Source organism: Schistocerca serialis, chromosome 5 (assembly GCF_023864345.2).
Source record: "Schistocerca serialis cubense isolate TAMUIC-IGC-003099 chromosome 5, iqSchSeri2.2, whole genome shotgun sequence".
NCBI classification, from domain to species: domain Eukaryota; kingdom Metazoa; phylum Arthropoda; class Insecta; order Orthoptera; family Acrididae; genus Schistocerca; species Schistocerca serialis.
In genome coordinates this window covers 742,891,007-742,905,893 of record NC_064642.1, presented here as the reverse complement: position 1 = coordinate 742,905,893, position 14,887 = coordinate 742,891,007, and positions in this window count along the sequence as shown.

The following is a 14,887-nucleotide window of genomic DNA, read 5'->3' as shown; positions in this document are numbered from 1 at the left end:
CCAGGGACCGGCAGGGCGTGCTCACTCAAAATAGCGTTGAGGCGGAGCAGCTTGGTGTTCGGCACACGTCGAACAATCTGTAGACATCTGCGTAATCTGCTTATCAATGCCGATCCATGTACAATGACGGCGGGCAAGCTGCTTGGTGCGGACCACTCCCCAATGACCTTGATGCAACAAGTAGAGGACCTTGGGTTGGAGCACTTGGGGAACCACTACACGAAGTTGGTCATTCTCGGTGCGTAACAGCAAAACTCCGTGCGAAACAGACAACAGATGACGTTGCGGATAATAGCGACGAACCACAGGATCCGATATGTCCTTTGCCTTGGACGGCCAACCACGTTGAACAAAACGTAATAGTAAACTCAGATGAGGATCCGTAGCTGTCTCACGTGCCACCTGTCGATAATCAATCGGAAAATCCCGGAGGGATTGATGCTCATCGGCGTCAATCTGATGGCAAGAGTCGTCAGAGGAATCGAAGACATCATCCGCAGCAATCGGCAATCTAGAAAGCGCGTCAGCGTTTGCATGCTGAGCTGTAGGGCGATACAGTATCTCATACTGGTATTGTGATAACAAAAGAGCCCAACGTTGTAGTCTCTGAGCTGTCCGCTGAGGAACTGGTTTAGACGGATGAAACAGTGACGTCAGGGGCTTGTGATCTGTTACTAAATAGAATGGTCTACCATAGAGGTAGTGATGGAATTTTGTGACACCGAACACAATAGCCAACGCTTCCTTGTCCAATTGGCTATAATTACACTGAGCTCTGTTTAGCAATTTAGATGCGACCGCAATAGGACGTTCGGTGTTACCGACTCGGTGAGACAACACAGCACCGAGGCAGAAAGAAGAGGCATCAAAAGCTAACACCAGAGGCTTGTTAGGGTCGTAATGGACCAGACAACGATCATTCAATAAAGCCTCTTTAAGCTGCTGAAAGGCTGATTGGCAATCAGCTGACCACACAAACGGAACATTCTTACGGCGGAGACGATGCAACGGTGCAGCAATCTGTGATGCATTAGGTATAAACCTAATATAATATGTCAATTTGCCAAGAACTGCTTGCAATTCATGCAGATTGCGAGGGGCGGGCAAATCACGAATAGCTGCTAAATGTGACTGGGAGGGATGAATGCCTTGAGCATTAATAACATGTCCCAGATACTCCATCTCCGTAAGGAAAAATGAACATTTATCGATGTTGCAACGTAGGCCTGCCTGAGACAACACTTTAAACAAACACTCCAAATTACGGAAATGTTCAGCAGGCGTCCGACCGGACACAACAATACCGTCTAAATAGTTGCAACACGATGGCACTTTAGCCAGAAGTTGTGACAAAAAACGCTGAAAAACAGCTGGAGCTGACGCACAACCAAAAGGCAAACGCAGAAAACGGAACAACCCCAACGACGTGTTTATGACAAAATACTGTTGTGATTGCTCGTCGAGGGGCTATTGCAAATACGCTTCACGGAGATCAATTTTGGAAAAGAAACGAGCTTCCCCTAACTTCCATCAGCTCGTCCGGTCTAGGCAAAGGAAAAGAATCAATGACAGTCTGAGGATTAACTGTCGACTTAAAATCAGCACACAAACGTAACTTGCCAGACGGTTTCTTTATAATAACTAAGGGAGAAGCCCACTGGCTCGCTGAAACGGGTTGAATAACACCGTTGTTTTGCCAACGACGAAGTTCATCTTCTACAGGTGCCCGGAGGGCGTGAGGCACTGGACAAGCACGACAAAATCGAGGCTGAGCATTATCTTTTAACGTAATATGAGCGGCAAAGTTCGCAGCACAACCTAGTTCGTCTTTAAATATGTCACTGTATTGTTTACACAAACCGGTTATGCTGTCTTGAGGAACAACAGAATTAATTTGCAACACATTGTCTTGAATAGACAGGCCAAACAAGTCAAAACAGTCTAATCCGAAAATGTTTACACTGTATGTAGCGCGGAGCACTGTGAATGAAACTGTTTTTGTATTGCCACGGAATGTGGCTGGCACGCTACATACACCTAACACAGGAATTTGTTCTCCACTATAAGTAGCCAAAGAATGTTTTGCCGCTGAAAGTTTAGGGCGGCCGATAGCCACATACGTAGCACTATTTATGAGAGTCACAGACGCACCAGTGTCTAATTGAAAATTGAAGGTCTTATCCTGGATGCGGAGCTTCACAAATAGTTTATTACACTGTCTCTGGATCGGTGCAGTGGAGGCAGAAGACACAAAATCAGCGCGTTTAGCGCGTGTTCGCTGCTTACGACAACTCGTGGGTTGGGCGGGTGGAACAACAACTCCCGCTTCACTTGCAGTCTGTACATTACTTTTTACAGCGTTTGAATTACGCCTGGGTCGCATAGCAGAGGGCTGGGTGGGTGGCTTATTGCGAACAAGTTTATTACCCACACGAACCGTGGAAGAGTCTTTAAACGCGACCTTCTGGGCGGGCTGGCTTTGAAGAACATGAATATCCATGGGCTGGGCAGCACGAGAATTGTTCTTGCGTTTACGCAAACAAACAGTCTGGATGTGTCCTTTCCTTTGACAAAAGTGACAAACCGCGTTTCTTAACGGGCAACGTTCACGAGGATGAGCAAGAACACACTTAGGGCAAGACTTAACTCTATCATTTTGCACACGCGGCTGACGAATGTGTTTAACAGGACACGGCCGGCTAGTGTTTACAGTCTGACTCTGCCGGTGAGGTCGCGGGCGTGACATAACTTGCTTAGCACAGGCAATTTGAGAAATACATGGCTGATCTAACTCACACTCAGCATAGTCAAAAGTATCTTGGGCTTCAATGATGTTCATCACAGTCTCTAATGACGGGTCAGGCAACTTTAAGATAGCAGCACGAATACGAGAATCTGCAATGTTTTGAGTAATAGCGTCTCGTAACATGACGGCACTGTAGGAAGCTCCACACACACAATTAAATCGGCACTGACGGGTGAGGCCCCGTAAATCTGTTAACCACTGTTTATTAGATTGATGTGGCAGTTTCTTTAATCTGAAGAACTTGAATCTGGCTGCTGGCACATGAACTCGCGACTCGAAATACTCAGCAAGCTTGTTAACAACAACTTCATAGTCTAAAGCTTCTGGCTGGGATTCCGGGAACAACTTACAAAGTAGTCGATAGACTTCCACGCCTGCAGTGGAAATTAAATAAAGCTGCCGCTCAGTACCTGTGATTTTGTAGACTGTCATGTGCGCCTGCAACTGCGCGAAATATTCTCGCCATTCTTCTCGTGATGCATCAAAAGCACGGAAAGGTGGTGCTGCCTGTGCTTGTTCCTTTTGTGTTGGAGGATTAGCCGCTTGTTTGGCGATTGCTTCCACCAGACTTTGTATTTGCTGACTCTGTAACAAGATCAACTGTTGTAAGTCGGCAGACATAGTGAACACAAATTAAACCAGCCCCCAAAATTTTATCGCTATAATTAGTATAACCAGAAACAAGTTGAGTTCGGAAGTCCTCGTCGCCAGTTTTGTGGCGGCGTTCGTAGCGACAAGCAATTCGCTGTAGAAACGGCTTACGAAGTCACCGCCACACTTTTAATAGCGGGCCGACCGGTACGCTGGAACAGTGAACAGAAAGATGAAAACCCAAGCACTCTGATTAAATAAAAGTCGGTACTTATCTTTATTAACGAAGATACAGAAATCTGTCTAGTTCGAGTCGGAGCGGCTAGGTCAGCGTCGGCTGACGACCAACAACAACTCTGCTGCGATGAACACACAACTGACTAGCAAGTACACAATTCGGTGGCGAGTATACAACTGAGCGGCGAATACAGAACTGTCCTAGCGCTCGCGACTCCAGCGCTTAAGAACCCAGAAGCCAGCGGTGGCGCGCGCAGACGTGCGGCGATTTCCTGTCTCGCTGGCGCTGCTTATGCGGACGGCGTCCGGACTTTGATGCTGCCAACCTTTTGGCAGCGGGCTCGGGTGGCATTACTGGCTAGGATATAACATATTTAACTTTTCACTCTGCTCATGTATCCTGATATTTAGCCGGCCGGAGTGGCCGAGTGGTTCTAGGCGCTACAGTCTGGAACCACGCGACCGCTACGGTGGCAGGTTCGAATCCTGCCTCGGGCATGGATGTGTATGATGTCCTTAGGTTAGTTAGGTTCAAGTAGTTCTAAGTTCTAGGGGACTGATGACCTCGGAAGTAAGCCCCATAGTGCTCAGAGCCATTTGAATATCGTTTTTTAACAATTCTTCTTCTGTCAGGCTGTCGACACGTTGTGTTAATTCACACATCGCATCTTCCATCGTCTTCTGTGCTGACTGTATTGTTTCCACATCCTTTGACAGATTGGAAACAGTTTCTGGTAAATTCTTATGTACCTCTTTTAGGCTCGTAATTTCGGAAGCTATTGTTCCTAAACTAGTGTTTACTTTTTTTACTAATTCCTCATTTACCTGAGTGATTTGAGGTGTCAGCGCTGGAATTTCTCTCGCCAAGAGTAGTATTTAAGCGTGAAGCAAGTGCTTCATCGCGTTCATTTAAAGTAGTATTTTTGCGTGAAGCAAGCGCTTCATCGCGTGCATCAGTCTCCACAGCAATTTTATTTAATATCAGAGAAAAAGGATCTATGGCCGGAGGAGGTATTTGCTCGGCACTTTCAATTGCTTGAGCCTGCGTATTAGCTTCTGCCTCCTCATTTTGACCATCGGATTCTGCCACCGTCGGATCGGTACTACTATTACCGCCATCGACATTATTTTAAGAAACACTATTATTTGCGGAATCCGTATTTTCAAGTTTACCTATTCTTATCGTAACACAAATTGAAAATACTCTTTGAAACAAAATCTCTTGACAACACACTGAATAATTAGCGTAAATGGATCAGAAATTAATTGTATTACTAAAATAACAATATGGGTCCTTCAAACTAAAACAATTCACTGTCAATCGTTTTCATTTCGCTTGCGCGCAGCGGAAAGTAGCCATCTTATTGCTTGTGTAGCGCTTAGCAACAATGCCTACTGGAATTACAAACTACGCCCAATTCAGAAGATCCAAAATTGACCATGTATTAAATGAGCTACGAACTACAGTTTACGAAAGCAGAGGAAACTGGTAACATGTTGATAACCATACCTTTTTTCCGTGTTGCTGCTTGGAGTCTGCTTTAATTTCGATACATCAGTTAATTTCATTTATGTTTCGTGTAAACGTAATCAGTTTTTTCTTGTCTCCAACAACACAGTCGATTCCTGTAAAACAGAAAAAACAAGCATCAGTTAACATCATACAGTTTTTTTTGTTCGAGCAATATTACTGTTATTTAAAAAATATTGCAATATTAAATTTATTGCTTTTGTTGGTGACAGTGCTCCCGAAATAGTAAAATGGTGCATAGAGAATTGTTACTTGTTGACGATGAAATTATATATTCCGTCAACCAGCATCAGATTTCCATCAGACCGACGAGAACGTTGACCGACGGCATTGTTTAGACGCCAGTGACCGATCTAAAAATTACGTAGTTTGCGTAATTACGTTGCCCGGATACTGATAGAAAAGACCAGTAAAAGAGATCTCAGGGACCCTGAAATGAATGTTTGATAAAGTAATAGCCGACTGAACACTAGTAGCGTTCGCCTGTGGTCACCAAACAATTCTTCGGCAACTTTCCTTTGATATGTGGAATTAATGAAAAAGGAAAGTACAGTCTTAATTAAATCTCGGCTTTTGAAATTAAATTAGCGTAATTGTTTGCCAAACGTTACAGAGCGACACTTCCATTTTCTGAAACAGTCATCGAAAACAAATGAAAGAGAGCGAGAGCTCACAGCTCCTGTTTTTGTATAATCGAAAAACAAATTACGGCAACTGCCTTCAGCTAGCTTTACAGTTTCGATAGATAAAAATTTCTTTAGATCTTCTGTACCGGAACAGCAGAAAAAAAAAAAAATCATTCCTCACATTAAATCGTGACCTTTTCCCCTTACTTTGGCAATTTATTTACAGGGAGAAAATTTATTATTAATGTATTTTAAGCTTAACTAAAAGATTGGAGCATATTCTATTAATTATTCAAAAAATCAACATTTCACGTTGTTGTATTAACTGTTGGAAGATGTTACAAAATGTTTTTGATAATCGCGTCGGATACAAGAGACTGCGATTTTTCATGATCTATATTAAGAGTAATAAATTTGTTTCTTTTTGCTTTCAATCAGAATGCTGTCAGAGATGGAGCCTTACACTTTTTCGTACGTGTTTCACCAGAACAATAAAAATTACAAATACCTGAACTAAACAACTTTCAAGTTTTTGTTTGTCTCTGAGACTTCTGCTACATTTAAATTTGCACTGAAACTGCTTTCGTAGCAGCTTTCTCACACGGTCGTCTTTTAAGTCCCTCACAACTTTTCTCGGTATATACCATACCTGTCTCAGGCGCTTTGTACGTACGATGCATATGATCCTTTTCCATTCATTCTTAACATTATCATTACTGGAAAAGAAATTTTCATGTTGACCTGCCTAGTAATTTGAATTCTGTAAAGATAATTGTTTGTAGGGGGAACCACAGACCTGATGTGATATTAGAACCGAGCGACACAACTCTATGTATCTTCTGTATCCCTACAATTATTGTGCACGTGATGGATGCTGTTTGCGCGCAAAATTCTAACGTTTGGCTGGCTTATAACAGAGACAGCCGCAGTTTCTCTGCAGCTACCACGTGGATAGTGAGCAACAGCTGCCAGAACATGTACTTCGTTCGCCTTGTCAGCTGCGAGCTTGTTCTTCACCCACTGCGCAGTATTCTCGTGCACCTCCTGTAACACGTTACAGCACATCCGCTGAAATGTAACCCTTGTTGGGAACTCTGTGTCCAGATGCCATTATGGCTACAAATATACTCGCATATTCGCGTTTCTTCTGTATTCTCCATCTAGAAGTAGATTATTTAGATTTGTGAAAGACATTTATGCACGGTCCAGTCATATTAACACTCTCAGTACCTGCCCAATACTTGTCCATGTCCGCAGAATCCCGGCAATTTTAGCTGCATTCAAAAATTTCTGTCTTGAGAAATATCGAACATATAAATACAAGATTGACGTTAGTTTAAGCCCATTTTGTCTTCTTTAATATGCAACTATGAAGAAAATCCTGTCTGGTATAACGTGGACAAATTATATTATTATACATGACATTGTTTTCGTAAAATTAAAAAAGTCGTACGTTCATAAAGGTAGTTTAAATGAGTTCATAAATAAAAAAGGATGAGTGCTGAATGTAGTATTTAAATATAATAACGCTTTCTAAATGAATTTATACTGCATTTTTCGTATGAAATATTTTAAAACAAGATTCCATCCAAAACGCCACGCAGCGTTGTTCGCAGTGATAATGTGTCTCCTTGGGGGATGCTTTCCCAATTTATTTCTTTTATTTTGAAGAACATACACGAGAAGCTTTTTTTTTTTTTTTTTTTTGTGGGTGGTCAATGTTGCGGGAAATGTCTGTCAACCAACAGGCCCGTTTTGGTTATTTGCAGCTGTTGGCAGGATTGGAAATAAATGTCCACCTCGGTATCTGAGTTGTCAGCGCGGCCGAGTGCTGTGCGTAGGGCCCGGGATCGTTTGCCGGCTGGGCCGGAGATTTTCTCCGCTCAGGGACTGGGTGTTGTGTTGCCTTCGTCTTGATATCATGCCTGGATATCACATCATCGCTGGAGTGGCGTCGAATCAAACGACTTGCACCAGGTGATTGGTCTACCCCTAGCCACACGATATTATTATTATTTGTTAACTAAATCAGTTATTTTAATTTTCTTGGTCTGAAATGAACCATGTAACCGAAATGCATTAGACACTCCTAGCAAGAGCAAATGAAAAAAGAATTTCTGCCACCATTTTACAGTTCTGTGCCTGTACACATTGTGCTGCAGTCGGATTCAAAGATATCTGTTTCGGCCAAATCACCTTCACTATCTGCAAATCGACAGTGTCTCAAAAATTCAGAAGGTCGACAATTTCTTCATCATATAAACCACGGCGCGCTATTTTTCTTACACAGAATTCCAATAATGTGCTCTATCCGCAGGCGAAAGAAATGACTCATAACGAGCGAAATACCGCGAAAACAAGACGCACATTCGCACCATCTATCCGTGCAACTCGTAAGTAAAGTATGTACGAGTGTGAATCAAATGAAAACCTCAAATATTTTTTTAAATATTATTTATTGTGTAGAAGTGGTACAAAACTTTATCAATTTTCAACATAATCTCCCCCATGCTCAATGCAAGTCCGCTAGCGCTTACATAGTGCATAAATTCCATTACAAAAAAATTCTTTTGGTAGTCCGTGCAACCACTCATGTACCGCGTGGCGTACCTCGGAACATCTTTCCTCCCATTGCGTCTTTAAGTAGTCCAAACATATGGAAATCACTTGGGGCAAGGTATGGTGAGTATGGTGGATGACGAAGACACTCAAAATGCAGGTCTGTGATTGTTGCAACTGTTGTACGGGCAGTGTCGGGCCTTGCATTGTCATGTTGCAAAAGGACACCTGCTGTCAACAATCCACGTCGCTTTGATTTGATTGCAGGCTGCAGATGATTTTTTAGGAGATCTGTGTATGATGCACTGTGACAGTGGTCCCTCTAGTCATGTAATGCTCCAAAATGACGCCTTTTTCGTCCCAAAAGGAGGTCAGCATAACCTTCCCTGCTGATGTTTCTGTTCGAAACTTCTTTGGTTTTGCCATTCCTTGCTCGCTCTCTTCGTTTCCGGTTGGTGGAAGTGTACCTAGGTTTCGTCCCCAGTAACGATTCTTGCAAGGAAGCCATCACCTTCTCGTTCAAAGTGCCGAAGTTCTTCACAAGCATCAACACGTCGTTCTCTCATTTCAGGAGTCAGCTGCCGTGACACCCACCTTACAGACACTTTCTGAAACTGGAGCACATCATGCACAATGTGGTAAGCTGACCCATGACTAATCTGTAAACATGCTGCAATGTCATTCAGTGTCACTCAGCGGTTTCCCTTCACTATGGCTTCAACTGCTGCAATGTTCTGTGGAGTCAAAACTCGTTGTGCCTGACCTGGACGAGGAGCATCTTCCACTGATGTTACACCATTTACGAACTTCCTGCTCCATTCGTAGACCTTCTGCTATGACAAACATGCATCACCGTACTGAACCTTCATTCGTCGATGAATTTCAATAGGTTTCACACCTTCTTTGCGCAGAAACCGAATAACAGAACGCTGTTCTTCCCTGGTGCAAGTCGCAAGTTGGACGGCCATCTTTATACTGATACTGCGACGGTATGTGTGCATCTGCACTATGCTGCCACCTACTGGCCATCGTGCACGCTGTTTGTAGCACGCTTACCAACTTACAGGATAACGGCGCGAAATTTCGATTTGTTATTACAAATTTAAGGTTTTCATTTGACTTACCCTCGTACTACGGCGTAAAGTCAACCGCAGGCACGCCAACCGGAAACGAAGACACAGCTGTGAAGAAGACGTCAGCCAATCACACGCTGACCGACTCCTCTCCAGGAGGACAATGCGACAGCAGCGGCTCCTAAGCAACAAGACACATGCGCCACGACCGACTGGTGACAGCCCAGTTCAGTAGCTTCAACACTAGTAACTTCGATAGAGGCGTCAGTGCTCGTTACTTCACTTGTACTCTCTCTGTAGCCCAGACTTGGAATTGTTTATACTGAAGAAGATTATTTTGTGTCGCCCTTTGCTTGCGACACATCTGCATAGTTGCAAAAGTTACGTATTCTAAATTTCTTTTTGTAATAAAACTCATTTATGCGACTTGTTTGAATTTCTTGTCTAGCGAACCGAGTACGCAGGTTTCCTAGCCACCACAGTAGAAAATATCGTATACCGACAGTAAGAGGTGCGGAAACAACGCGCAGCGCTTTTTAGTCAGCAAAATTTACTGTTCCGTAAAACTTACGGCCTTGGCGTTTTAGGAAGTGAGTGCAGCCCGTAAAATATACGGGCTTGGAGCTAAGAGAGAGTTGTTGTGACCGTCTCCTATATTCGATATCAGCCTGAAATAACCTGTAGACGGCAGGTGACAGTACCAGCAATGGAGAATATATAAAGCGTGTCGCAGGGAAATAGAAAAATAGTACAGTCGTTGTCGTAATACGCAAACGGAGTGATCTATCCAACGACCAAAAGGGCATGATCATTGGAAGCATTTTCTAATGGGTTAAGTTTGTAATCTGTTCTCGTGCCGCTGTGCTTAAAGTATGGCGTGCATGGCAAGAATGGTGCTATCCAAAACCGGTGCCGAGGCAATTGTAGTGCACCACAGGTCGTAGACGACAGGGGGTAAACGACGGCTGCAGAGATGTGTACGGGCGAACAATCGTGGAACTGTTGAGCAGCTGAATGGCCAGGTGAACCAAGAGGTTCCATTTCGAGCCCGATCGGACCTTACTTTCCTAATAGCCCTCGTATATCCAGTTGCCATGCTTCATGAAACGCATCTGAACGCATTATGAAGGAAACTGGTAAGCTTTGTCGTCTGTACTGTCATACGAAACACGCTCATTGGGACAGATATATTTACAGAATTCAAGAGATTACTAACTCCATTTCAACTGATTTTACATTTTTGTCTCCATACCTGATACTAAAGAATGTTGAACCGCCGAACAAAATTAAGGAATTAGTAGCATTTCCAGCTTCACGACGACAGTGTCACCATGAGGTCATCAACATTGCAATCAACAATGTTAAGTGTGCAGCTGAGTGAAGAAAGAAAGAACAGAAACAGGTAAGTCATCCCCGAGAATTTAAAATTGGTCAAAAAGTATTAGTATATGTTCATCATCTTTCCTTCAAAGCCAGGTCCGAGTTGCTGTGGATTAGAAACTTCACATACGAAAAAGTCATGAGGGCAACATAATATCAGTAATATAAAACTGTAAGTGGGTTGCTTCTGTGTTGGGAGCGCTGTGTAGCGCTTTGCATTGGATCTCTGACTGCGCTTTCTTTGTAAGAGACTCTGTGGCTGGTTGGACTCGTTGTTGGAAGTTAATCGCCAATAGTGTTGGGCAGTTGGAAGGTAGTCGCCAGTAGCGATTGAAGTACTGTTGGGCAGTTGGAGGTGAACAGCCAGCAGTGATGGATGTTAGATATCAGAAGTTAGTATTGATGGAGGGTAGAGGTCTGAAGTGTTAGCGCAGGCTAACGATCTGTACATGTTCGACTTGAACATTGAATCTTATTCGTGATTATATGTCTTTGTACTGGATATCAATGACGATTTATATTCGTGTTTGAACTGGATGTCACATTATTAAGGTAAAAAATACATTATTCGGTTTTCAACAAAATCTTCCCTTTGCTAACGACAGACCTATTAGTAGTTAGTGGGTTTAGCGGTTAGAATCTTTTATTTAGCTGCTGTACTGCAGTAGTTCGCGTAATGTAGATTTTTGTGAGTTGAGTGCTTAATGAAATGTATAGGTTATTGTTAAGATTTATTTTTAGTCAGGCCCATTCTTTTGAATTAATCACCTGAAGTCAGGTTGTAATTTTTTTGAGCAGTCACATTGCGTTGCGCCAGAATATTGTGGGTCAGTGTTGCTATGATAAGAAAAAATAAAGAGAAAGTAGGCTCAGTACGTTCAGTTTTACTCAGCTGTTTCAGAATCAAATAACGTAGAAGTTTCATCTTCTCAGTCATTCTGCAATTTAAGTACAGAGACACTCATTTAAATAAAGAAGTTTCATCTGTCGACCCTTAGCCGAGGATACCTCACTGGAATCTTCTGATTTTTCTGGTAGTTTAAATAATTAGTGCATGATTAGAAATTATTGTTATTGCTAGAGCGTAATTGTATAGAGAATTTCCTTTGTAGTTGTAGTTTTTCATTGTTTTACAATATTGTAATGAGCAAAGCATTTGTGCCATGTATGTGGAGTTGCACCAAGTATTTCGCAGTCGCGTTTGGAATTAATTAGATATTGTATTCTTCAGTTTCTCCCGTTGTATTTCTTGCTGGAACAGTCCACGGGTGTACTGCTGCTCCATAGTGTCCAACGGGCATGGTGCGCTGACGACCTGAATCCTGAGGGTGGTCGCCCGTCTTAAATCCCCTCCCCTCGCGAGGCGTTCTCTCCGCGGTCCGCGCCCGCTCGTCAGCGATCGGTGAGACGCTGGCGTCGGCGTCTGTGGTGGCGTCGGTGTTATGTGCAGAATAGGCGATCACCTATGTAGAACCATCAGTCCAGCCCCAGAACTAAACTGATTGGCTAGTTGTAGTGGTCTAGGTTAGCCAGCACGGTAGCTCAGCGTGCTCGGTCAGAGGGTTAGCTACCCTCTGTAATAAAAAAACTGAGTGAACAGATCAACAAAGAACCTGAACGGCTGTCATCGGACGTCCGCCACGAACAGATTCATCGACCAAAATAGAGCAAAATGAGGTTTAAAAAAACAAAAAAAAAAAAAACAAAAAAAAAGTGTAGCGTCTTCGATTCATAATCAAAACGTCTTCGTTCCCGGGTTCGATCCCCGCCGCTGCTTAAATTTTGATAAATAATCAGCATTGGCAGCCGAAGACTTCCGGCTTAAGAAGTCAGCCCCATTCTGCCAACGGCCTTGTCAAAGAGGGCGGAGGAGCGGATAGAGGATCAGGGCACTCTCTTGTCGTAGGGGTGGGAAATTGCCCCTAAAGGCGGAAGAACCAGCAATGATCAACGACATGAGGATGCAGAAGTCAATGGAAACCACTGCATTAAAGACACGTAACGTGTATCCACAGGACATTTGGCCTGTAATTGAAGAAGTGTCATGATGATCTCTCCATTGGCAAAAGATTCCCGAATAGTCCCCCATTCGGATCTCCGGGAGGGGACTGCCAAGGGGGAGGTTACCATGAGAAAAAGAATGAATAATCAACGAAAGGATAATGTTCTACGAGTCGGGGCGTGGAATGTCAGAAGCTTGAACGTGGTAGGGAAAATAGAAAATCTGAAAAGGGAAATGCAAAGGCTCAATCTAGATAAAGTAGGGGTCAGTGAAGTGAAGTGGAAGGAAGACAAGGATTTCTGGTCAGATGAGTATCGGGTAATATCAACAGCGGCAGAAAATGGTATAACAGGTGTAGGATTCGTTATGAATAGGAAGGTAGGGCAGAGGGTGTGTTACTGTGAACAGTTCAGTGACCGGGTTGTTCTAATCAGAATCGACAGCAGACCAACACCGACAACGATAGTTCAGGTATACATGCCGATGTTGCAAGCTGAAGATGAACAGATAGAGAAAGTGTATGAGGATATTGAAAGGGTAATGCAGTATGTAAAGAGGGACGAAAATCTAATAGTCATGGGCGACTGGAATGCAGTTGTAGGGGAAGGAGTAGCAGAAAAGGTTACAGGAGAATATGGGCTTGGGACAAGGAATGAAAGAAGAGAAAGACTAATTGAGTTCTGTAACGAGTTTCAGCTAGTAATAGCGAATACCCTGTACAAGAATCACAAGAGGAGGAGGTATATTTGGAAAAGGCCGGGAGATACAGGAAGATTTCAATTAGATTGCATCATGGTCAGACAGACATTCCGAAATCAGATACTGGGTTGTAAGGCGTACCCAGGAGCAGATATAGACTCAGATCACAATATAATAGTGATCAAGAGTAGGCTGAAGTTCAAGACATTAGTCAGGAAGAATCAATACACAAAGAAGTGGGATACGGAAGTACTAAGGAATGACGAGATTCGTTTGAAGTTCTCTAACGCTATAGATACAGCAATAAGGAATAGCGCAGTAAGCAGTACGGTTGAAGAGGAATGGACATCTCTAAAAAGGGCCATCACAGAAGATGGGAAGGAAAACATAGGTACAAAGAAGGTAGCTGCGAAGAAGCCATGGGTAACAGAAGAAATACTTCAGTTGATTGATGAAAGGAAGAAGTACAAACATTTTCCGGGAAAATCAGGAATACAGAAATACAAGTCGCCGAGGAATAAATAGGAAGTGCAGGGAAGCTAAAACGTAATGGCCGCAGGAAAAATGTGAAGACATCGAAAAAGATATGATTGTCGGAAGGACAGACGCAGCATACAGGAGAGTCAAAACAACCTTTGGTGACATTAAAAGCAACGGTGGTAACATTAAGAGTGCAACGGGAATTCCACAGTTAAATGCAGAGGAGAGAGCAGATAGGTGGAAAGAATACATTGAAAGCCTCTATGAAGGTGAAGATTTGTCTGAAGTGATTGAAGGAGAAACAGGAGTCGATTTAGAAGAGATAGGGGATCCAGTATTGGAATTTAAAAGAGCTTTGGAGGACTTACGGTGAAATAAGGCAAAAGGGATAGATAACATTCCATCAGAATTTCTAAAATCATTGTGGGAAGTGGCAACAAAACGACTATTCACGTTGGTATGTAGAATATATGAGTCTGGCGACATACCATCTGACTTTCGGAAAAGCATCATCCACACAATTCCGAAGACGGCAAGAGCTGACAAGTGCGAAAATTATCGCACAATAAGCTTAAAGCTCATGAATCGAAGCTGGTTACACGAATAATATACAGAAGAATGGAAAAGAAAATTGACAATGCGCTAGGTGACGATCAGTTTGGCTTTAGGAAAAGTAAAGGGACGAGAGAGGCAATTCTGACGTTACGGGTAATAATTGAAGCAAGGCTAAAGAAAAATCAAGACACTTTCATAGGATTTGTCGACCTGGAAAAAGCGTTCGACAATATAAAATGGTGCAAGCTGTTCGAGATTCTGAAAAAATAGGGGTAAGCTATAGGGAGAGACGGGTCTTATACAATATGTACAACAACCAAGAGGGAATAATAAGAGTGGACGATCAAG